Here is a 25,124-nt window from a genome sequence, read left to right as displayed (position 1 = left end):
GACGTTCTTATATTAACTGTAACTCAGTAAAAAAGATTTTCCAAATGCAAAATATACACTCAATGTGCACTGTTTTAACACAGTTGCAGCCAACAGTATATTTCAGTTACAACAGAGCTATATAGCTATTTAGAACAGCTGGGCGCCTCTCTCTTCCAAGCCATAGTCATGTTACCTTTTGTTTTTAGAAAATTATTTCTCAATGATATGAAAGTAAAGTTCCAAAGGTTTTCTAAACTGTAATGCAAGCTATGATTATTGTGCAGACAGAGCGTTGGGACTGTTGTAGGCTACACATTGGCTGTGCCCTCAGCAATGCTTCAACTGAGAACCCAATAATAGGCTTTTTGGGGTGGAGAGCTGCTGCTGCCCGGGAACGACGACTTGATTTATGCAATTAAACCGCAATCATTTGGAATGCTCGATTGCTGACACAGACATGGCCATTTACCACTTAATGCCCAATTATCGGTGTGGTTACAGCAGCATCAACGTAAAAACGGATTTGGGGTCTTACAAGTTTAACTCCATTGTTTTTTGAGACGCAAATGATCTAAAAGGCCTCAGTTTATGTCAACATGTATTTAATGCAACCACCCTTATCTTATCTAGGAAGCCAATGCCCACTACCAATTATTAAAGTGACACTGTATCCTATGTGCACGACTAGATACGTTTAAATACAATAGCCTAGATAAAAAAATATATAGTTCATGCGCATGAATAATGTAGGGAAGGATAGTACTTTAATATTCATATAGAATGGATGTTAATATAGAATATTAGGTTTGTAAACAGGTTATCTACGATAGAAGATCAACATTTATCTGGTTTGAATATACTGTAGGTAATGGATCGAATGTCACCCGAATTTTCCAACGAGGAATGATGGTAGATTACAAGAAAATGACTACACATTTCCCAACTAACTCGGAAATACATTGAGCTGGAACTACTCATGACTTATCCAAAAACAAGAAGGAATTCTATTTCAGAATGCAATCACAGATCATTCAACCTGCGTCCCAATTCCCGTCGCAAATGAAGAGAGAGATATTAGACTGGAAGGCACGAAAAAGTAGACTACCCTAGACCTAGGAGACAAAATCTAGTTACCTTGCATGAGGTCGGCGATAGTGATGGAATCTCCGAGAGTCATCGGTCTGGCTCGAGTTCAGTCACAGATGAACCAACGGATTGCACTTTTACACCAGCAGCTGACTACAAGAGCCTAAAACGGTCGTCCTTTCTCTCTCACTGAAATACACTCGGAGCATCAGCCACTCTCATCACTAATTAATTCGAAGGAAGACATTAGGGAAACTGAGCCCCGGTTTTTTCAGAGCTTGTTTTGACTCCATCCCTCGAAACAGACATGCACACCCCACTCTATCCGAACGTGGTGAGATTTGTGCGGAGCGCTGCCTTGCGTAGCACTGTGGGAGGAGTCGTGTAAGGTGACCAGGTAAATTGCTGCGGTACTAATTCAAAGGTGCTATTTTTTTTTATATTTCATAAATGAACCATTTAGTTTACTATTAAGAGCGCTTAATGTGAACTCATATATTATTGTAGGCTACTTAATTATGGGCATCTACAGATTTTAGCTACGTTTCGCACTTCCAATTCAAGTGAATATGCATATTCCAAATGTTATACACTGCAGGTTAGTATGCCGGGAGCATCATTGATCGAATTGCATCTCTGATAAACAAAATGTGACTCTGAGAACAATTTTGAATGACTCATCAAGCATACATTAAGTGCTGAGATGTTGAGGAAATGATTAATCCCTTCTCAGTTGATAGTGAACATGTCTCCTTTGAAAACATCTGTAAACTCTTTGAATAGAGGAGATCAAACAAGCCTCGAGGCTATCGCCTGCTATTATGCAAGCCTTTCCTCCAGTGCAGCGACTTCCAATTTGACAGCACGTTCACCATAGACACGGAAGGTGTATGCCACATTCATCTCCGTTCACTATAGGAACTTGAACCTACAAAAAAAACCATGTGTCATAATAGTTGGCTAGCCCTGCTGCCTCCTCTGAGACAAATAGAGGGCAATCAGGGGGCACATCTATATTTCAGCAGTCCTATATATATGAGAGAGAGAGAGAGAGAGAGAGAGAGAGAGAGAGAGAGAGAGAGAGTGCGAGAGTGTGATTTAGATATATATAGTGGGTGCACATGTTAGCATTGTGTTAATTTATCTGAGAGAGAGAGAGAGAGAGAGAGAGAGAGAGAGAGAGAGAGAGAGAGAGAGAGAGAGAGAGAGAGAGAGAGAGAGAGAGAGAGAGAGAGAGAATCCACATGAGTATTTGATATGTTAAAAATGCATGCTGTTTGTAAGGCTAAAGACAGGAGCTCCATACAGACCTCTGAGCTCTGACACTGCAAAGGAAACGACTGGTTGAAACCAGCTGGATAGTAGTGAGAGCAGTAAGCTATGTGCAGACTTTGATAAAGACATCAGGTGAAATGTTCTTTTGAGCAGTGGTGATTTGCACAGACACCTCTCTGGGTCCATGTGATTCAGCTAAAAGGTTGCTTCCCGAGCTGTGATTTACAGAGGTGACACTTCTAAAGTATTTATTGCTCACTCCCATGGTGACATATATCAAAGTGACCATCAAAAGAAAATTAGACTGATTTCAAAGATAATAATTGAAAAATAATTATCTTTGAAATCAGTCTAATTTCCTTCACGTAAGCTTTGAGTGTTAATCACTGTGTTACCGGATCGCATGAGTTTGTGTGTGTGTGTCTTTGTCGTGTGGCGGTGCTACTGTAATCACCTTCCGTAGCAGAGCAGGGCGACAGCAGGAGCGTTGGCCTGTCCTGGACTCCAGCTGATACATTTTTCATTGAGCAAAATAGTCAGGCAGTTTCAGAATACTCTTAGGAATACATACACTTATATTAATACTGTTCCATCGAAATACGGTATGAGAAGAAGGTAAAGATGCCCTGGTGGCTGAAAGAACCTCTTCAGGTCAGTGTTTAGGCTTTTAGGTGGACTATGATTTCCTGAACAGTTATTTTGGTTGTGACATGGCTGCATACTGACTCCATGACAAACGTGACATTTTTTGCACACCCGTTAATGTCAACAAGTGGGTAGGTACATGGTGACGAGGGTAATCAGTTTCATAGCGATGGCTGTGAACTCCTCTGGTTCCATTGACAGTCTGCAGACGCACTTCAGCAGCCTGACCACTGACCCCCTTGGTTGCTGTTTAATCCTTGAGCGCAGTCATATTTTCTAAATGTATGTTTCTTTTTAGTTTGTGAGTTGCCTTTAAGCCTCTGAAATCAAATTTGAGGTTAATAAAAAAAAATGTACAGAGAAAATTCTCATAGTATACTCTCACCACCATGTCTTGTCAAATAATGAGGGAAGTGTGCTTTATGTTTATAGAACAGCAGATCCCATTTGGTCATCAGAGCTGATACTGTTAGTCAGAGTTGAGTTAGTTTGAATGTCTCCCAGGTTTTAAGAAATCGAAAATCACAAATCACAAGAGAGGGACCCTCTTGTATTTGAGGGTTATCAGTTGAAAGTGGAAAGGAAATATGTTTTATTTATTCCATATCTCCACACCATACTTACAGGGGAACTCAAGACTCCTTACTTGCTCTTTACCCCTTTTGCACAAATTGCAAGCAGGCTTACGTCTGAATTTCTTATCAGCCCAAGCATGATTTAATGAGTGCTTAAACTTAAATTGGAGTCCTGGCTAAATATTAATGAATGTTTTAGAGATTAAACACATGTGGGAGGTGTTGTCCAAAATAAATCCTTATCGTGCTAACATTCGGATGTAGGATGTCTCATTCCTATCCAATGCAGGCACCTAATAAAATAGTATTTGCAGTTGCAGTTTCATCATAAAGTCTCATTGTTGAGAATAGCCCTGGCCCTGAACCAGTCTTATCTACATTACATGTTTGTTGGAGAGCATCCCAATGTTAAGACTGTTAAATAACGGTTAAATAGGGTAAGCCTCCTCTCAACAAACATAGGACTGGTTCAGGGCTAGGGCAGGGCTATTCTCAAGAGTTTCAAGTGTCATTAGTTGTACGGGATATGCATGGTATACATCATCCAACGAAATGCTTACTCGGAGGTTCCTTGTCGACAATGCAACAACAATAAGCATAGTAAAAAACAAGAATATGTACATAAAGTAAATGGCTCAGTAGAATAGAATAAGCATGTGACTTTATGATGAGACTTTGCAACTGCTAATACTAGTGCATTAGCTGTCTGCATTGAATAGGAATAGTCATCCCACTTCCCAATGTTAGTGTGATAAGAATTTTCTGGGTAAAAACAAAACACGTATATCAATCAATCAATCAAATGCATTTTATAACGCCCCTATACATCAGCAGTGGTCACAAGTGCTTTACAAATCAACTCAAAACAAGGGATTTTGACTTCATTATCTTAACCCTTTACATTTGTGGGAATGGGCTAAATTAAAATGTTTCTTACAGAAGAAATATGAAAAGCATTAGCTTAAGCATCGTAGCAATTGAAAGGGAACAGTTTGGAGATTATGGGAAAATGATTAGATCAAAGTTGAGGACACAACAGTCCACCTGACACAAGACTGAATCCAAACATTACACTGTTGATTTTATGTGCATTTTACATTTACTGTACTTTTCGCCGCATTTGCTGATAACGAAATCTGAAAATACTCTGGATACGTTCAGTAACATGTAATTATATTCCTGGAAATTGTGGGGTAGGTGCAACATAAGACTAAAAACTTACAAGGATTTGAGTGAGAGGACTAACTGGTGTCTCCAAGTCTCCACACACCTATCCAAGTGTGCACAGTTCCTAAGTCATTTCAATGCACTTTTATGACTCAAAAAAGAGTCTTCAACTATAAGGTTATTTCTTGAGCTCTCCTAGCTGTGCTGTTGAGGAACTAGAGCAAGTACACTTTTTGGGGGGAACACAACCCTGCATCCCCGCCATCACACAATCACTGTTGTTGTTTACGCAATCAGAAAATAGCTCATTATACTGTAAATTGAGATCTGGATTAGGTGGGCATCATTTGAAAGCGTGTTCTATTGCCAATATGACTAGCTAAGTTATAAAATACGATTTTACAGTGTTAGGCTTTCACAGGGCAGTTCAGAGGAAGAGATTGTAATTTTTGTGCTCATAGAAAGAAGTCATGCGTGCATTCAGATGTGCGTTCCGCGGCAAATTTTCTTCAGATTAGAAAAACGTAGGCTCATTCTGTTCAGAACAACCCAGGGCACAATGCCATGTCATCTTGTAATTGTACATCAAACATAGTGATCATAAACTTTGACACTGTATAAGTTATGATATGGAGTGCATATTTGGACTTGCACGTACGACATCAAAGTGGTATTTATTATACTCCTCTTTCAAAATACATAGAGTCCTCTTAATTTACAGGATTTCCCTCACTTAGACAACAAAACAATTGCAAAAGTTGCGCAATTAGCGGGAGGGATGAGGGCAATTTATTGTTGCGTGCGGTGCTCAAGTTCAGAAAGGCTGACAGTCAAAATCTATACAGCGCTGTGAATCGCAGAGCCTAGACTCTGACGTCATTTAGAGCATGTTATTGTACAGACAGTGCGATTGTCAGTGCCCAAATCTGCCATTTTCAACCTGTATACGGGTTTGAGTGTAAAGGGTTATTACAAGATAAGCAATCTAGGTAAAAGTAGATTTTTTTTGTAGTGTGGCATTCTTTGCTGTGATTGGTAAGTGCCCAAAGGTTCTTTGCTGTGATTGGTTGCTGAGAGATGAAGAGAGAAGCGCTACCAGTGGGGCTGGTACATTATAATGACTCAATCGCCATGGTGACAAAGAGGCCATCTCATCAACCCCTCACATAGCGATGGAATACTTTTCCTTCCTAAAAGATGGGCTCAAGAGCTGTGACCCCTTGTTCCTCGCTCCCACTCCCTCTCCCAATTCTGCCTCTCTCGCCCCCAACACACAGAGAGGACTCATAATGGAAAGCTCTCTCCTGCTATCCTGTTAACAAAGCGCAATCACTCCATAATGTCAAAAGGTGACCTTTGAATGTTTGAGGCTTGCACTCCCTTCCAGTGTACTATCCTGGAGGGGCCGCAGGAGCTTCAAAATAGTTTAGAGTGGTATCAGTCCAAATATTCTGCCTGAGAGGAAAATCATCAGCCTTGGGTTGTACATAAGCACCCTACTCAGTAATGTGTTTTGTAGGAGGCGGTGAATCACAGCAATACACTTCACCTTTCCAATGTTGGACGTTCATTTAGTGTTTGTATGATACTGATGGCAATCCACCATTTACAGTGATTTGAGAATGTATTCACTCCCATTGGCATTTTCCCTATTTTTTTTGCCTTACAACCTGGAATTAAAATAGCTTTTTGGGGGGTTTGTATCATTTGATTTACACAACATACCTATCACTTTGAAGATGCAAAATATTTTTTGTGTGTGAAACAAACAAGAATAAGACAAAAAAAATAGAAAGCTTGAGCGTGCATAACTATTTACCCCCCAAAGTCAATCATTTGTAGAGCCACCTTTTGCAGCAATTACAGCTGCAAGTCTCTTGAGGTATGTCTCTATAAGCTTGGCACATCTAGCCACTGGGATTTTTGCCCGTTCTTCAAGGCAAAACTGCTCCAGCTCCTTCAAGTTGGATGGGTTCCGCTCGTGTACGGCAATATTTAAGTCATACCACAGATTCTCAAGTGGATTGAGGTCAGGGCTTTGACTAGGCCATTCCAAGACATTCAAATGTTTCCCCTTAAACCACTCGAGGTTTGCTTTAGCAGTATGCTTAGGGTCATTGTCCTGCTGGAAGGTGAACCTCTGCCCCAGTCTCAAATCTCTGGAAGACTGAAACAGGTATCCCTCAAGAATATCCCTGTATTTAGCGCCATAGAGGTGAAATAATTACAATTTAGCATTAACACTGGAGTGATAGATGTGCAGATGATGATGTGCAAGTAGAGATACTGGGGTGCAAAAGAGCAAGAAGATAAATAACAATATGCGGATGAGGTAGTTGGGTGTGCTATTTACAGATTGGCTGTGTACATGTACAGTGATCGGTAAGCTGCTCTGACAGCTGATGCTTAAAGAGAGGGAGATATAAGTCTCCAGCTTAAGTGATTTTTGCAAATCATTCCAGTCATTGGAGGCAGAGAACTGGAAGGCGGCCAAAGGAAGTGTTGGCTTTGGGGATGACCAGTGAAATATACCTGCTGGAGCGTGTGCTACGGGTGGTGTTGCTATGGTGACCAGTGAGCTGAGATAAGTTCGGGGCTTTACCTAGCAAAGACTTATAGATGACCTGGAGCCAGTGGGTTTGGCGGCGAATATGTAGCGAGGGCCAGCCAACGAGAGCATACAGGTGGGTAGTATATGGGGCTTTGGTAACAAAATGGATGGCACTGTGATTGACTACATCCAGTTTGCTGAGTAGAGTGTTGGAGACTATTTTTTAAATGACATCGCCGAAGTCAAGGATTGGTAGGATAGTCAGTTTTACAAGAGTATGTTTGTCAGCATGAGTGAATGAGGCTTTATTGCGAAATAGGAATTTAATTTTGGATTGGAGATGCTTAATGTGAGTCTGGAAGGAGAGTTTACAGTCTAACCAGACACCTAGGTATTTGTAGTTGTCCACATATTCTAAGTCAGAACCGTCCAGAGTAGTGATGCTAGTCGGGCTGGCCGGTACAGACAGCAATTAAACACCAAGCTGTTTAAAATCAAAAGAAATCAGCCAAGACCTCAGAAAAAAAAATTATACCTCCACAAGTCTGGTTCATCCTTGGGAGCAATTTCCAAGCGCCTGAATGTACCACATTCATCTGTACAAACAATAGTATGCAAGTATAAACACCATGGGACCACGCAGCTGTCATACCGCTCAGGAAGGAGATGTGTTCTGTCTCCTAGAGATGAACGTACTTTGGTCTGAAAAGTGCAAATCAATCCCAGAACAACAGCAAAGGACCTTGTAAAGATGCTGGAGGAAACACATACAAAAGTATCTATATCCACAGTAAAACAAGTCCTATATCGACATAATCTGAAAGGCCGCTCAGCAAGGAAGAAGCCACTGCTCCAAAACCGCCATAAAAAAAGCCAGACTACGGTTTGCAACTGCACATGGTGACAAAGATTTTACTTTTTGGAGAAATGTCCTCTGGTCTGATGAAACTAAAATAGAATTGTTTGGCCATGATAACCATCGTTATGCTTGGAGGAAAAAGGGGTAGGCTTGCAAGCCAAAGAACACCATCCCAACCGTGAAGCATGGGGTGGCAGCATCATGTTGTGGGGGTGCCTTTCTGCAGGAGGGACTGGTGCCCTTCACAAAATAGATGGCATCATGAGGTAGGAAAATTATGTGGATATATTGAAGCAACATCTCAAGACATCAGTCAGAAAGTTAAAGCTTGTTCGCAAATGGGTCTTCCAAATGGACAATGACCTCAAGCATACTTCCAAAGTTGTGGAAAAATGGCTTAGGGGCAACAAAGTCAAGGTATTGAAGTGGCCATCACAAAGTCCTGACCTCAATCCTGTCGAACATTTGTGGGAAGAACTGAAAAAGCCTGTGTGAGCAAGGAGGTCTACAAACCTGACTCAGTTACACCAGCACTGTCAGGAGGAATGGGCCAAAATTCACCCAACTTATTGTGGGAAGCTTGTGGAAGACTACGCGAAACGTTTGACCCAAGTTCAACATTTTAAATGAAATGCCACCAAATCTTAATTGAGTGTATGTAAACTTCTGACCCACTGGGAATGTGATGAATGAAATAAAAGCTGAAATAAATCATTCTCTCTACTACTATTCTGACATTTCACATTCTTAAAATAAAGTAGTGATCCTAACTGAACAAGTTTTTTCTAGGATTAAATGTCAGGAATTGTGGAAAACTGAGTTGAAATGTGTTTGGCTAAGGTGTTTGTAAACTTCCGACTTCAACTGTACATGTGCGTGCAAACGTGTGTTTACATTGGTATGCTGTCGTCACCATCAACATTTTTATGCAAGGCACGTTTAAATATTTAATGAGATGTAAGTGGTTTTGATATGCTACGTAAGCATATTTTCAGCTTTTTGTTGGCGAAACAAAACACAACGTTGATGGGACACTATAGATGTATAAAATGTCATTATGCAATGGTACAAAGAATGTAAATGGTCTCATAACCTTATTGCTTATTGTAGTTGGTCCATGAGTCAGAATTTACATATCTCCAATGCTCTTGGCAAATTACACATATTTTGGGAGACTACTTGCTTGATATAGATTTGTTACAGGCCCTGTTGTACAGCAATGTCTCCCTAACACACAAAGCCATAGCACCATATTGATAATGCATTGCATATTACTGCTGGTATGCAAAATGATTCTCGCTGACAATTTGTTATCTTGTCAGTGCTGGGGGCTGTCCAGACTATAGCTTTAATCACCTCTGCAGTCATAATCATTGAGGCAACGCCACCAGATATCCTCCCAAAGATGGCCCCAACCTCCCATTTTCGGGTTCTGCCCTCAAACCATTTCCCACCTCTTTTTTGTCGCCTTTTTCCAGAGACCTTTGATGTTATTTGTGTCCTGAGGCCAACCAAAAGTACAGAGCAAGATGGATTTTTATTCACTGTTAGATTTTGTTTTGTCTCGTTTCTTCTCCAAGTTTTTCAGCAACACAGCACATTTATGGCTGAGGGGATTGAGGCAGAGCCTCAGGGAGGTATCGCTATTGAAGTGTCTCTCTGCGTAAACCACTTGAAAGGCTCAGGTTTTAGTGGTGTGGATCAAATGCCATCTCCTCAAAAGTTGTTGAAATGGAATAAAACCGTTGCCAAAAAAATATTGTTTTTGCTTCAACGTTGCATTTCAACCAAAGGGATGAGTCACTTGTACGTTCTCGAAAACTATCTCTGCTCCGCTTTGAGTGAGCCATGCTTTGAGTGAGCCATGTCTGTAAGGACCCTGATGTATGGCAGTAAGCCTGCGTCAACACAATCAATTTGACCTCTGTCTTCAAAAGTGTCTGTCTGTTGTTGAACGGTACAAAGGCAACTCTGCTGTTATATAGCTCTGCACTACTGCATCTACACTGTAATGGATTCACCAAGGCCACATCTTTGTTAGTGTTCCAATGCAATTCCAAGAAATTAGCTGAACCAGATAGACTATTGACAGGAACTGGGTTAATACCCAGTGCACAATATGCAACAAGAAAAAAGAGGGAGCTCGTGTGATGACACATGGATTCCTTCTGCTGTTTTAGAAGGTCATTTAACGTGATCAACCATGGTAAGCAACAATCTCTGCAATTCTCTCCATCCCCCACATGGTTCATAGAAACTGTAATAACCCACTGGGAACACACTTGTTGAATCAACATGGTTTCCAAATCCTTTCAATGAAATTACATTGAACCAACGTGGAATAGATGTTGAATTGACGTCTGTGCTCAGTGGAAAAGTACAACAGCAAACCACACGTATGCAAATGTGCCCAGTTGCACCCACACAAATAAACACAATGCAAATCATCACTTATACAAACACGTCAGAGGCTTACAGAAGTGTGTGCACACTGAGTTTTTCACAAGCAACACCCACACACCGGTATTCAAATGAACAGGTGCCAATTGCTTCTCTAGCCAGCCATGGGGGTTGGGTGTCCACTTGCGCAGAACGCTTGTTTTATGAACTCTCCATGACACCAATGTGTGAATGTGCTCGGCAGCATACAGCCTCAATAATTTGTGGCCTGGCAGCTGATTTAGGATAAATGCTCTTATAGCCCTTCAGTAGGGTGGCCCTGAGGGCAGATACAAGCTTCACCCGACACAACACAACGCAAAACGTTTTGTCACAAAATGGGCAGCTCCTTGTAGTATGCACTGACTCCGCCCAAGCCCACGTGCATGTGTACAACTATGCATGTTAAGTTTGTATCGGCCCTAAGGTGCAAAGTAGCTTTCAAAGCTGCATCCTGATAAGCTCAGAGGAAATATTGTGAATTTTTCACCACATCTGGGCTTCACGATTAAACCGAAACAGGGTCACAAAGTGGCAGTTATACATGTACATGTGTTTAAAAGTTTTATAAGAGCCCAATTCAGATTTTTTTMGTATCATGTCTTAAAGTAATGATGGATTGTCGTTTCTCTTTGCTTATTTGAGCTATACTTCCCATATTATGGACTTGGTATTTTACCAAATAGGGCTATCTTCTGTATACCTACCTTGTCACAACACAACTGATTGGCTCAAACGCATTAAGAAAATAAATTCCACAAATTAACTTTCATCAAGGCACACCTGTTAATTGAAATGCATTCCAGGTGACTACCTCATTAAGCTGGTTGAGAGAATGCCAAGAGTGTGCAAAGCTGTCACCAAGGCAAAGGGTGGCTACATTGAAGAATCTAAAATCTAAAATCTATTTTGATTTGTTTAACACTTTTTTGGTTACTTCATGATCCCATATGTGTTATTTCATAGTTTTGATGTCTCCACTATTATTATAGAATGTAGAATATAGTAAAAAAATCAAGAAAAACCCTTGAATGAGTAGGTGTGTCCAAACTTTGGACTGGTACTGTATATAAACCAAATGCATGCTTTTCAACCATTCGCTGCCTGCACCCGCCCGCCCGACTAGCATCACCACCCTGGACGGTTCCGACCTAGAATATGTGGACATCTATAAATACCTAGGTGTCTGGCTAGACTGTAAACTCTCCTTCCAGACTCATATTAAACATATCCAATCCAAAATCAAATCAAGAATCGGCTTTCTATTTCGCAACAAAGCCTCCTTCACTCACGCCGCCAAACTTACCCTAGTAAAACTGACTATCCTACCGATCCTCGACTTCGGCGATGTCATCTACAAAATAGCTTCCAATACTCTACTCAGCAAACTAGATGCAGTTTATCATAGTGCCATCCGTTTTGTTACTAAAACACCTTATACCACCCACCACTGCGACCTGTATGCTCTAGTCGGCTGGCCCTCGCTACATATTCGTCGCCAGACCCACTGGCTCCAGGTCATCTACAAGGCTATGCTAGGTAAAGCGCCGCCTTATCTCAGTTCACTGGTCTCGATAACAACACCCACCCGTAGCACGCGCTCCAGCAGGTATATCTCACTGATCATCCCAAAAGCGAACACCTCATTTGGCCGCCTTTCCTTCCAGCTCTCTGCTGCCTGTGACTGGAACGAATTGCAAAAATCGCTGAAGTTGGAGACTTTTATTTCCCTCACCAACTTTAAACATCTGCTATCTGAGCAGCTAACCGATCGCTGCAGCTGTACATAGTCCATCTGTAAACAGCCCACCCAATTTACCTACCTCACCCCCCATACTGCTTTTATTTATTTACTTTTCTGCTCTTTTGCACACCAGTATCTCTACTTGCACATGATCATCTGATGATTTATCACTCCAGTGTTAATCTGCTAAATTGTAATTATTCGCTCCTATGGCCTATTTATTGCCTACCTCCTCATGCCTTTTGCACACAATGTATATAGACTCATTTTTCCCCCTACTGTGTTATTGACTTGTTTATTGTTTACTCCATGTGTAACTCTGTGTTGTTGTCTGTTCACACTGCTATGCTTTATCTTGGCCAGGTCGCAGTTGTAAATGAGAACTTGTTCTCAACTAGCCTACCTGGTTAAATAAAGGTTAAATAAAAAAAATAAAAAATATACATTGGGTCCTAAAATTCAAAATAAAATAGCTAAATGATACTGGGTATGACCATCATAAAACATTTCCAAAGGTGAGGTTTTCATGCATACTTTAAACCGAACTGAATGTAAACATTTTTTAATAATAATCAACAACAGAACAATTGTTAAAGTCACATTTGTTGATAGTACCCCATGTTACTGTCCCCACTACATCAAATAAATACTTAAATACACAGAATTTTGTCCTGGAAACATTTAACTGAAATACTGTAGAATTCCATTAATTCCAATGAAAAATCTTTATTTTCTCTGTCACATTATTATGGTGGAGTTGGCTGTCTCATGATGAGGTATAATTTTCCCACTCTGTACGCACCAGACTATAATCACAGACTCTTATCTCTCCCCACAATATATCACTAAGATGTAAAGCTCTCCGCTGATATGCTTTGTGATTTGTAACTCATTCATCTGTGGGAGTTCCTATTGCGGTAAGCGATGGGCCATGGATGACAGAGTAGGAACAATGGGGATATCAATTAGAGCAGAAGGACTCGCCCACCCGTCTCCCTCTATACTCCAAACTCTCCATACACTCCAACACATGGGCGGGTTAACAGTTGAGTGCTGCTCTGCCACCTCCCTCCCAACGAGAGATCTTCAAATGATCCAAATCGAAAAGAGGAAAGACTGGCTTCACACCCCATTTATCCCAATGCAAACATAAATCATTGGAATTAACTCACATTGCCAGCCAGGAAGCTCCAGACTGTGGTTCTACAACTCTCTGCATCCTCCCACTTTCCTTCCCCTGTAAGTGCTTTTATTCAGGGAATTATTCTCTTTCTTCATGATTGCTAGTGTTCTCATTTTTAGAAACACATTTTCTCGGTCTGTACATTCTTGCTCTAAAAACGTTGTGATTTTGCTACATGTGGCTGCCAATCATTGGTGGAACAATGGGGGTCAAACATGGTGGAGATGTTTGTGTAAAATTTTAACCCATAAGAGTCTAATCCCTGTCTAAGCCGGGGGGTTCCACTAAGCTAGATGGAATTGTTTTAAGAAGGTCATACAAAGGATCATTTAGCTATTTGTTTGAAAATTAAGGAAGTGGAAGGGTTTGTCCTATATCTGAGAGATATAAGAAAGATCAGGAAACACACACATATACAGTATATATATATATATATATATACATACACACATACAGTGGGGAGAACAAGTATTTGATACACTGCCGATTTTGCAGGTTTTCCTACTTACAAAGCATGTAGAGGTCTGTAATTTTTATCATAGGTACACTTCAACTATGAGAGACGGAATCTAAAACGAAAATCCAGAAAATCACATTGTATGATTTTTAAGTAATTAATTTGCATTTTATTGCATGACATAAGTATTTGATACATCAGAAAAGCAGAACTTAATATTTGGTACAGAAACCTTTGTTTGCAATTACAGAGATCATACGTTTCCTGTAGTTCTTGACTAGGTTTGCACACACTGCAGCAGGGATTTTGGCCCACTCCTCCCTACAGATCTTCTCCAGATCCTTCAGGTTTCGGGGCTGTCGCTGGGCAATACGGACTTTCAGCTCCCTCCAAAGATTTTCTATTGGGTTCAGGTCTGGAGACTGGCTAGGCCACTCCAGGACCTTGAGATGCTTCTTACGGAGCCACTCCTTAGTTGCCATGGCTGTGTTCTTCGTGTCGTTGTCATGCTGGAAGACCCAGCCACGACCCATCTTCAATGCTCTTACTGAGGGAAGGAGGTTGTTGGCCAAGATCTCGCGATACATGGCCCCATCCATCCTCCCCTCAATACGGTGCAGTCGTCCTGTCCCCTTTGCAGAAAAGCATCCCCAAAGAATGATGTTTCCACCTCCATGCTTCACGGTTGGGATGGTGTTCTTGGGGTTGTACTCATACTTCTTCTTCCTCCAAACACGGCGAGTGGAGTTAGACCAAAAAGCTCTATTTTTGTCTCATCAGACCACATGACCTTCTCCCATTCCTCCTCTGGATCATCCAGATGGTCATTGGCAAACTTCAGACAGGCCTGGACATGCACTGGCTTAAGCAGGGGGACCTTGCGTGCGCTGCAGGATTTTAATCCATGACGGCGTAGTGTGTTACTAATGGTTTTCTTTGAGACTGTGGTCCCAGCTCTCTTCAGGTCATTGACCAGGTCCTGCCGTGTAGTTCTGGGCTGATCCCTCACCTTCCTCATGATCATTGATGCCCCACGAGGTGAAATCTTGCATGGAGCCCCAGACCGAGGGTGATTGACCGTCATCTTGAACTTCTTCCATTTTCTAATAATTGCGCCAACAGTTGTTTCCTTCTCACCAAGCTGCTTGCCTATTGTCCTGTAGCCCATCCCAGCCTTGTGCAGGTCTACAATTTTATCCCTGATGTCCTTACACAGCTCTCTGGTCTTGGCCATTGTGGAGAGGTTGGAATCTGTTTGATTGTGTGTGGACAGGTGTCTTTTATACAGGTAACGAGTTCAAACAGGTGCAGTTAATACAGGTAATGAGTGGAGAACAGGAGGGCTTCTTAAAGAAAAACTAACAGGTCTGTGAGAGCCGGAATTCTTACTGGTTGGTAGGTGATCAAATACTTATGTCATGCAATAAAATGCAAATGAATTATTTAAAAATCATACAATGTGATTTTCTGGATTTTTGTTTTAGATTCCGTCTCTCACAGTTGAAGTGTACCTATGATAAAAATTACAGACCTCTACATGCTTTGTAAGTAGGAAAACCTGCAAAATCGGCAGTGTATCAAATACTTGTTCTCCCCACTGTATATATTTTTTTACATGTATTTATCTTCTTATTTTTGGCACTAAACATTCTCCATATATACTTAGAATAATTGTTCAACTGGTACAGGGGGACCATCAGACAACTCTTATGAGGCATGTGTGTTGAGGCCTGTGCATAATAGTTTCTAGGCCAAACCATTCAGACAGACGTTTTTGTGAGAAGACCGATTTTTCGGGTTGTCTCATGGTCTGATAAACACCGCTCTAGCTCTGTCACCTTTCACCGCAGATGCAGAAGTGGAACATTGACAAATATCTTTAATTTTTAATGGGGATTTTTATATTATGCTAATTCAATTTCTGAGAGGCGCAGACAGGAGGTTAATCACTGCCCTTAGTACTGGAGGTTAATAGGAGGTTAATCACTGCCCTTAGTACTGTCCTGACTTTCTCTCTGCAAAGTACTGGGAAATTACATTTATGGGCCTTTTTTATCTTGCCTAAGCGTTTACCCCACGTTTAGCGGAAAAATACATCAAAATATAGGGAGAATTACCTTACTCAAGCGATCAGCGTTGACCTAATCTTGGAAATCCCAGATCTAGGGCAACAGCACTAGGTCTGGGAAACATGAGGGATTTTCTCTGCAACTTCGAAAGGGGAGAAAAAAAAAATCAGGGGTGGCTGTTCTTCAGACAGATAACTCTCCCAACAAATTACGAGTATTCGTAGGTGAGTTTTAAATACGAGCGAGAATTGTGCTCTTGAGAAATAATCCCTTTGGAAACATGACAGAGGTGGACACAATGCGGACAATGATAGCTAGGCTAATTATAGCCACAGCCAGTCAGTGGATGTAAACTCATTACGCTAACGTTAGCCGTCGCGGAGCATGCAAACTACTGACTTTCGAAATACATTAATTGAAAATATCTTCCACGAGCTCCATATAAGCTAGCTACCAATTTTGTGTCCAGTGGGGATGTTAATGCCAGGACACAAACTGATAAGGCTCTAGATGGATTTCCAGCACGTTCATTTCCGCCTAGACCAACCGACGCTAGTACCTGTGCAGACGTTTAAAGCCATCCCCCGCCCCTACTTCGGCCAATCAGATCACGTCTCTCGGTTCGTACTCCCCACCTACAAGCAGCAACTCTAGAGGGAGTCACCAACATAGAGAATAGTGAGGCACTGGACAGAGGAGGCAGACTCAGTACTGCAGGATTGTTTTAAGAATACTGATTGGAATATATTCAAAGATTCATCCACCCAGGACTCATCCATCCAAATTGGGGAATATACATGGACAGTCACAGGCTTCATGGATAGTCACAGGCTTCATTCACAATACCAAGCCATTCAAGAAGACTCTTGCTGCTCCGGACGACCAGGTGACATGAGGAAAACTCTCCAAAGAGTGAATATTCACAAAGCCGCCGGCCCAGATGGCATCCCTGGCGCGTCCTCAGAGTTTGTACCGACCAGCGGGCGGGCGTCTTCTCTGACGTCTTCAACCTGTCCCTGTCCCAGGCTGTAGTCCCCATCTGCTTTAAGCAGACCACCATCGCCCTGTCATGCTCCACTCGGTCATCATGAAGTGCTTTGAGAGGCTGGTCATGGCCCAAATAAAGGTCAGTGTGCCAGGCACACTGGACACACTCCAATTTGCCTATCACTCTAACAGATCCACGGATGATGCCATTTCCCTCGCTACTCACATGGCTGCAGCACATCTGGACAAAAGGAACACCTATGTGAGAATGCTGTTCATTGACTACAGTTCAGCATTCAACACTATCGTTCCCTCCAAGCTTGACAACAAGCTCAGAGCCTGGGTCTGCAACTGGATCCTGGAATTCCTGACGGGCAGACTACAGGCTGTGAGGATTGGCAACAACACCTCCTCCACACTCACTCTTAACACAGGGCCCTCCCCCTGTGTAAAGAAATTTGGCATGAAAATCGGCATGCCGCCCGGGTCCTCTCCAAATACTACCGCTGCACCATTGAGAGCTGGTACGGGAATGGCTCCGTCCATTACCGCAATGCCCTCCATTGGGTAGTGAAGACCGTGCTCCCACCCGTCAAGGACATCTACGCTAATACCAACAGGCTCAGAGACAGTTTCTATCTATAAGCCATCAAACTGCTGAACACTTGAACTGGACTGACCACCTGCTCTGATTCTCTGAACTTTAGCACAAATGCACAAACCTATACAAACATACACACACACACATACAGTGCATTGGAAAGTATTCAGACCCCTTCCCTTTTTCCACATTTTGTTACATTACAGCCTTATTAAAATGTATTTAAAAAATATCTACACACAATACCCCATAATGACAAAGTGAAAACAGGTTTTTAGAAATGTTTGCAAATGTATCAAAAAACAAAAACACCTTATTTACATAAGTATTCAGACCCTTTGCTATGAGACTAAAAATTGAGCTCAGGTATATCCTGTTTCCATTGATCATCATGTTTCTACAACTTGATTGGAGTCCACCTGTAGTAAATTCAATTGATTGGACATGATTTGGAAAGGCACAGTTGACAGTGCGTGTCAGAGCAAAAACCAAGCCATGAGATTGAAGGAATTGTCCGTAGAGCTCCGAGACAGAATTGTGTTGAGGCACAGATCTGAGGAAGGGTACTAAAACATTTCTGCAGCATTGAAGGTCCGCAAGAATACAGTGGCCTCCATCATTCTTATATGGAAGAAGTTCGGAACCACCAAGACTCTTCTTAGAGCTGGTTGCCTGGCTAAACTGAGCAATCGGGGGAGAAGGGCCTTGGGCAGGGAGGTGACCAAGAACCTGGTGGTGACTCTGACAGAGCTCCAGAGTTTCTCTGTGGAGATGGGAGAACCATCCAGAAGGACAACCATCTCTGCAGCACTCCACCAATCAGTCCTTTATGGTAGAGTGGCCAGACGGAAGCCACTCCTCAGTAAAAGGCACATGACAGCCTGCTTGGAGTTTGCCAAAAGGCACCTAAAGGACACAGACCATGAGAAACAAGATTCCCTAGTCTGATGAAACCAAGTTTGAACTCTTTGGCCTGAATGCCAAGCATCACATCTGGATGAAACCTGGCACCATCTCTATGGTGAAGCGTGGCGGCAGCATCATGCTGTGGGGATGTTTTTCAGTGGCAGAGACTGGGAGACTAGTCAGGATCGAGGGAAAGATGAACAGAGCAAAGTAGAGAGTTCCTTGATGAAAATCTGTTTCAGAGCGCTCAGGACCTCAGACTGGGGCAAACGTTCACCTTCCAACAGGACAACGACCCTAAGCACACAGGCAAGACAACACAGAAGTGGCTTGGGGACAAGTCTTTGAATGTCCTTGAGTGGCACCGCCAGAGCCTGGACTTGAACCCGATTGAACATCTCTGGAGGGAGAGACCTGAAAATAGCTGTGCATCCAACCTGGCAGAGCTTGAGAGGATCTGCAGAGAAGAGAAACTCCCCAAATACCAAGCTTGTAGCTTTTTTATACATTTGAAAAAAAAAACACATGAACTGTTTTTGCTTTGTCATTGTGGGGTATTTTTTTGTAGATTGATGAGGGAATGTTTTTTTCCTACATTTTAGAATAAGGCTGTAACGTAACACAATGTGGAAAAGGTCAAGGGGTCTGAATACTTTCCGAATGCATTGTATGCATTCCTGCCACACACGCATCACAACTACTGCTAACAGATTCTTATTATTCTGCTCAATTTGTACACTTTCCCCCATCCCCCCTTCCCCAATACATGTGTAAATGTTGGGCTACGAATTGTGCCGTCCTGTCTTATACTTATGCTAAAATGTGTTATTCTAATCTTCTGCCATTTACTTTATGTTCGTATCTTATATTATTTCTTATTGTAGTAGTGTTGTCGAGAAGGAACCTGCAAGTAAACATTTTTTTGGATGACGTACAGTATAGCATGCGTATCCCGTACGGACGACTACTACAACTTTTCCTGACCAGGAAATAGGACAAAAGACCTCACTTGATTGTCGGAAAMGAMGGCYYYGSMGGGGGGGGGGGGGGGGATGTTGAATGTGGTTTTCACATGAAGAAAGCAACAATACACCCATGCTATGATGGCTTATGATGTCATACTTCGTGACGGCTGGTGTTAATTGGAGCTTCATTCAATCAAGCTCCATTAACAAATATCCTAACTCAGTCCAGAGAGAGAGAGAATTTTTATTTGATTTATTTAAGAACGACTGCCCCTTAAAAGCAACTTCTCATTTTGAAAACGGCGATATGAGTCAGAAACATTTATTCTAGTTTCAAGTGTCAATACAAAGTGTAAATATGATCATTTTGGTCAAAAAAGATGATAGGAATAAATATGTAAAGGAACGAGGGGTACAGTAACAGTTTTCCTTGGTAGCACCCAAGTCATGCCCGGTTCAGTTTTTGTTTTATGTCCCTATATAAAAATAGCAAAAAAGTTAAGATGATTGAGTGACAGGTTGGTGCTCTATCGCCGCTGTGTCAGCATAATGGACAGTGCACACCGCAGTGTGTGTAGGGAGCCAAGGGGTGCTATGGAAAGCCACTAGGCAGTTACGTATGACTCCTTTGAGTTTCCCTAAAAAGCAGGGGAAAAACGCTTCTCATCTTTCATTTTTGGTGGTAGGCTAAGTGGATAACGTGATACGCCTCCACCTGTAATATTTGACTTTGTCGGTGTCAAGTTTACTGTTGAAGCTGTTTTACTCTTAGCTAGCTAGCTGTATAAAGCATTAATGTTATTAGCCTTAGCCTATTTAGCTAGCTCGAACCAGCTAATCGGCCACGATGGAGATCAGAAAATTGGCTTTGCCAAAGTACCCAAACTAAGGAGAAAGAGAGCGATGAGCAGCAGCAGCAGCATCAAACCACTGAGGCCGTGATGGTGTTGCCGAGCTCCAGCTAGCTCTGTGTGCATATCCTACACATTCTTCCACAAGAGCCACCAGGATAATTCTGGCTTCACAGTCGCCTCCACCTCCGACTGTTGCTGACGATATTGGAACAGAGAAGCCAGCCCTGGGTAGCATAGAATCATATCTTAACCGGTTTTCTGTCCAAAAATGCTTTTCTGTCCAAAAACATTTCTGTCCAATGGTTTTTTGTACAAAAACGATAATTTAATAGCAATTGGTTCATAGGAAGAGAGTGGCTGGAATACCCAGTTACTCCAGATGCAGAATTTCGTTTCCCATAATAAAAGTGATGTGTTTTGTCCAATGCTAACGCAGACAAGGCCTTAACCCAAGCTGGGTATTCTAACTTGAAGAATGGCATTGATAGTACCAAATGATTTCCGAGGCCAGCACACCTCCCCACGGTGGAGCGTTGCCGCCGGAGACAGCTGGGGCTCTGTCTCTATTGTGGTCAAGGAGGGCACCATATCCAGCAGTGTCCGATACGTACCAACTCGGGATCCACGAGAGCCGAGGGAGGGTCACGTGATCTTCCACCTCCTGGGGGGCAGGTGTGACTATCCCCTCTTCATCACTTTCTGACATACCCTTTTTGATGTCGATCACACGAGTTGACTGTCGCTAATGTACTGTTTCTACAGCGTTAGTGGATTCTAGTGCGGGGAACTTTATTGACCAGACCCTTGCTTCCTATCTTATCACTTCATACCCGCTCTCCTCTCCTTTCCCAGTTCAAGCCCTCGATAATTGACCATTAGGATCTGGGATCATCACACACATAACCAAACCACTCATCCTCACTGTGGAGTCTGTACATCAGGAGAACATTCTCTTCTTCATCACCAGTGCACCAGCTCACAAGATCATCCTCGGCCTCCCCTGGCTTCAACGCCATAACCCCACCATCTCATGGTCGAGGAGGAAAATCACAGACTGGGCACCCGAATATCAGAAGAACTGCTTCCCTGTTCCCTTTGGTTCCACATCGGTTGAGAGTCCTGTGGTTGCCCTTCAGTCCAACGCCAGGTGGTCTTATGTATCGACGACATCCTGGTCCACTCGGCTACCTTGGAGTATCACATCGCTCATGTCCGAGTAGTCCTGGAACGCCTCCTGGCTAACCAACAGTTTTTTTAAGGCTGAGGAGTGCCAGTTTCATCAGGAGTCTGTCTCCTTCCTAGCTACCAAATCAGCCCGCAGGGAGTGAAGATGGAAATCAAGAAGGTTGATGCGGTCAAGTCATGGCCAGTCCCAACCACCATAAAGGGGTTACAATGGTTTTTGGGTTTTGCCAACTTCTACTGCTGTTGCATCAGGAACGTTAGCTCCATCAGCGCTCCTCTCACCTCTCCTCAACGGTGGTCCCCATTGGTTGGTGTGGAGTCCAGCAGCTGACGAGGCCATACCCCACAATGCCACATCGATACAACTTCTCAAAAAGGTAAGAAACAATCTAGCTGGTTGGTTTATCAAAATCTTGGTGGTATATCCAGTGGTGCCATGTCATGGTATGGAATGGCAAATCTAGGTTATGTAATGGCAATATGACTTCCTTACCCAGCTGAAGTTTTCAACGGCACTGCTTAGTGTGTAGGGCGCTGTCCATGGCACTGATAGACCACAGCAGAGATTTTGCGCCAACCTGTCACTTCTTGGTCAAAAGCACTCAATGGTCTCAGCATTTAAACTTGAATGTTTATTGTGGTAGTGTGATATAAGCATAATTCAATATAATTCCAATGCATTACACAAATGAGGGCCCTGGGTATAGCTACATGTCGGTATAATTCATCATAGAAATAGATATTCTATTATGGTTTTCTTGGTAGCCTGTTGGTTTTCGTGGTTGTAAATGGAACTGTATGTATTGGAACCGTGTTTATGGTAGGCTGGCATTGCTGAATTGGTTGCGTGGGTTGAAGTTATATACACAGAAGTGCACTTTGTCATTTCAGAAGGTTTTAGCTGAACTCACGAGCGGCATGATTTTCCATGTTTAAAGCAGGCCTATAGGCCTATTTACGTGACAAGACAGCAGTGCGTTGCTGCATCTGTCACGGTCGTCAAAAGAAGTGGACCAAAGTGCAGCGTGGTGAGCGTACATTTTCCTTTTATTTTACAAAACAACAAATGAAAAAACAACCGTGAAGCTTACAGGGCTATAGTGCCACTAACAAAGTTAACTACCCACACTGAAAGGAGGGAAAAGGGGCTACCTAAGTATGATTCCCAATCAGAGACAACGATAGACAGCTGTCCCTGATTGAGAACCATACCCGGCCAAAACATAGAAATAAAGAAACATAGAAAACAAAGCATAGAATTCCCACCCCAAATCACACCCTGACCAAACCAAATAGAGAAATAAAAAGGCTCTCTAAGGTCAGGGCGTGACATTATCTCAATGTTATTCACCTTTTGTTAACTGCATTTTGTTTACTGTTAATTTAACTAGCTGTAACAAGTGCGCTGAGAGTCGGGTAGCAAGTTCAGAGAGTGAGTGATTTAATAAATAAATGATACAAGAAACACAAACGCCATGAAAACAGAGTCAATAACACCTGAGGAAAGAACCAAGGGGAGTGACAGATATAGGGAAGATAATCAGCAGCCTGATGACCTAGAGGCCGGAGAATGAGTATACCTGACACGAGCCTAAATAAAGATTGTGTCAAGGCTTTATCGATCTGATATTTTGTTTCTAGACCTATAGTACGCCTACCGCTGTTTTGTTCTGTTCGCATTCATTCGTTCGCATTTCTATGCCAAACTGCTGTTTTTGTTTGCATGTAATGAATAACCAAGCAAAAATATAATTTAGCTCTCATTTAGCTATTTGCGCCTTACGGATTGTGGTTGTTGTGGATGGCTGTTCACAAATCTAAATATATATTTGAACCCAATAATGGTTGAATTTAAGCTGCCTATCAATCATTGTTTTTGAAACCAGAGGACAGCCAGTGAAAAATGCGCTCTGGCAAAAGATGCATAGTGCGGATCCCAGCCTATGAATTAAAAGTAGGGCTTTTATTACGCAATCTAAATCATGCTGATGAAAAACAAAAACACATCCACAGGCCTAATGGACACATACTCAAACTCACAAACTTTTTTGATAGACGTAAAGGGGCAATCTGTAGTTGCTACATCCATTTTTGGACTTATAAATATATAAATGTAAAGATTTAATTGTATTAATATATGTCATAGAATATAAGGACACAAGGCGAGACCCAAATGCAGACACAGGAGGCAGATGGTAGAGCTCCAATATTTATTATAACAAAGGGAGTAGGCAAAGGCAGGTCGGGGACAGGCGAGAGTTCATAAACCTGGTCAGAGTACAAACAGTACCAGACGATAGGCAGACTCGTGGTCAGGCCAGGCGGGTCAGAAACCAGATCCAAGTCCAAAACAGTACAAGGGGATAGGCAGGCTGGTAGTCAGAGCAGGCATAGTGGTCAGGCAGGTGGGTTCGGAGTCAGGACAGGCAAGGGATGAAACCAGGAGGACTAGAAACAAACAGAGACTGGGAAAAATAGAAGCAAGGAAAAACGATAGTTGACTTGGCAAACAAGACGACTTGGCACGGAGAGACAGGAAACACACACACATATACATATACATATATATATATATATACACACACACACCGGGGATAATAAGCGCTACCTGGAGGGGGTGGAGACAATCACAAGGACAGGTGAACCAGATCAGGGTGTCACAGTAGAAAGCAATGGGTTAGAAGAAGCCTATATAACCACCCCATAAAGTATAATTTTACATCTACAGTTGAAGTCGGAAGTTTACAGACACCTTAGCCAAATACATTTAAACTCAGTTTCACAATTCCTGACATTTAATCCTTTTAAAAAGTCCCTGTCTTAGGTCAGTTAGGATCACCACTTTATTTTAAGAATGTGAAATGTCAGAATAGTAGTAGAGAGAATGATTTATTTCAGCTTTTATTTCWTTCATCACATTCCCAGTGGGTCAGAAGTTTACATACACTCAATTAGTATTTGGTAGCATTGCCTTCAAATTGTGTTAACTTGGGTCAAACGTTTCAGGTAGCCTTCCACAAGCTTCCCACAATAAGATGGGTTAATTTTGGCCCATTCCTCCCGACAGAGCTGGTGTTACTGAGTCAGGTTTGTAGCCCTCCTTGCTCACACAGGATTTTTCAGTTCTTCCCACAAATGTTCAACAGGATTGAGGTCAGGACTTTGTGATGGCCACTTCAATAGCTTGACTTTGTTGTCCCTAAGCCATTTTTCCACAACTTTGGAAGTATGCTTGGGGTCATTGTCCATTTGGAAGACCCATTTGCAACCAAGCTTTAGCTTCCTGACTGATGTCTTGAGATGTTGCTTCAGTACATCCACATAATTTCCTTCTCATGATGCCATCTATTTTGTGAAGTGCACCAGCCCCTCCTGCAGCAAAGCACCCCCACAACATGATGCTACCACCCCCATGCTTCACGGTTGGGATGGTGTTCTTCGGCTTGCAAGCCTCCCCCGTTTTCCTCCAAACATAACGATGGTCATTATAGCCAAACAGTTCTATTTTTGATTCATCAGACCAGAGGACATTTATCCAAAAAGTATGATCTTAGTCCCCATGTGCAGTTGCAAACCGCAGTCTGGCTTTTTATG

The 25,124-nt window shown here is 42.3% G+C and overlaps 1 protein-coding gene across 2 annotated transcripts in view; it reads right to left on the bottom strand.

Annotated features, from left to right (window-relative positions):
* LOC111951649 (heparan sulfate glucosamine 3-O-sulfotransferase 1) overlaps positions 1–1,396 on the bottom strand; it is a 29,170-nt gene extending 27,774 nt beyond the window's left edge. For both annotated transcript variants that reach the window (XM_070434882.1, XM_023969863.2), the window contains exon 1: positions 1,117–1,396. The gene's annotated coding sequence lies outside the window, so the exon portion shown is untranslated. The remainder of the gene's footprint in view (positions 1–1,116) is intronic.
* Between the last annotated feature and the right edge of the window lie 23,728 nt (positions 1,397–25,124).

This window comes from Salvelinus sp. IW2-2015, linkage group LG25 (assembly GCF_002910315.2).
Source record: "Salvelinus sp. IW2-2015 linkage group LG25, ASM291031v2, whole genome shotgun sequence".
Taxonomy (NCBI): Eukaryota; Metazoa; Chordata; class Actinopteri; order Salmoniformes; family Salmonidae; genus Salvelinus; species Salvelinus sp. IW2-2015.
This window is presented reverse-complemented; position numbering and strand designations above follow the sequence as displayed.